A 1,174-nucleotide genomic window follows, 5' to 3' on the forward strand; every position below is an offset into this window, starting at 1 on the left:
ACAAATGGTAGGTGGTAGACAGACATTCACATTAAAAAGTGATCTTTTCTGTTATAAATAAACTGGATAGAAGAGCTCAAGTGTCCCTGTGATACATGATCCCACATCCCTAGGAACTCAGCCTTGTTTGCTGACTCTCTGGAGCCTAGCTTCCTACTTTAAAAACCAGGGTGATGACAGTGACAACAGAACCCTTCCCTCAGAATGAAGAAGTAAGGAAGTAGACACAAATAACGTCTGCAGATCCAGATTCTCAAGGTTTGTAACTGAGTTGTTAACATTATTTTACGCAAACAAGGCAGATGTAGATTTCTTTGTGGTTAGCCAACTCAGGATATTCACGCGTGGCCTCACATGTATGCATGCATACTCAGTCGTGTCCGACTCTTTGTGACCCCATGGCCCCGCCAGGCTCCTCTGTCCATGGAATTTTCCAGGCAAGAATACTGGAGTGGATTTCCATTTCCTTCTCCAGGGGATCTTCCTGACCCAGGGATTGAACCCACGTCTCTTGTGCCTCCTGCATTGGCAGGCAGGTTCTTTTCTAGCTGAAAATGTTAGAAAAGGGCAATGTTAGCACTTTCATTTGTATATCCAATAAGATGAACAGATTCATTGTGCCTTCCATTCTGAAAACGTGCAGTGTGGTAGGCTTTGGAGTGGGGCTGGCCATGGGGAATTAGAATTGGTGCATAGAGGAAAAGCAGGGCCAAAAGAGGAAATGAAACTGACAATATAGCTGCAAGCAAAATTCAGAATAAGAAACAAAGGAGCTAAGAGGAACTGCATGTAGAAATAGATTAAAGTCAGGAAAAGTGGCCAGAATTTAGTTTTACTACGTGAAGATATCTAATGATGATCAGTGGTTTAATTTTCTTCATAGGGTCCTTCTCACACATGCAGTTCCTCGGCTGTTGAATCAGCTTGAGTATAGGAATCCAGTAAAGGGAAGGGACAGGGGAGCCAAAGAAAAGTCAATGAAAACATGTTGACCAATGTATTTTTAAAACAGTTACGTCCTTTCAGGCATCCCCTAGTCAGTCAGTAAAGAGTCTGCCTGCAATGCAGGAGACCTGGGTTCAATCCCTGGGTCAAGAAAATCCCCTGGAGGAGGAAATGGCAACCCACTCCAGTATTCTTGTGTGAAGAATTCCATGGACAAAGGAGCCTGCTG

The sequence above is a fragment of the Muntiacus reevesi genome, chromosome 3, assembly GCF_963930625.1.
Source record: "Muntiacus reevesi chromosome 3, mMunRee1.1, whole genome shotgun sequence".
Taxonomy (NCBI): Eukaryota; Metazoa; Chordata; class Mammalia; order Artiodactyla; family Cervidae; genus Muntiacus; species Muntiacus reevesi.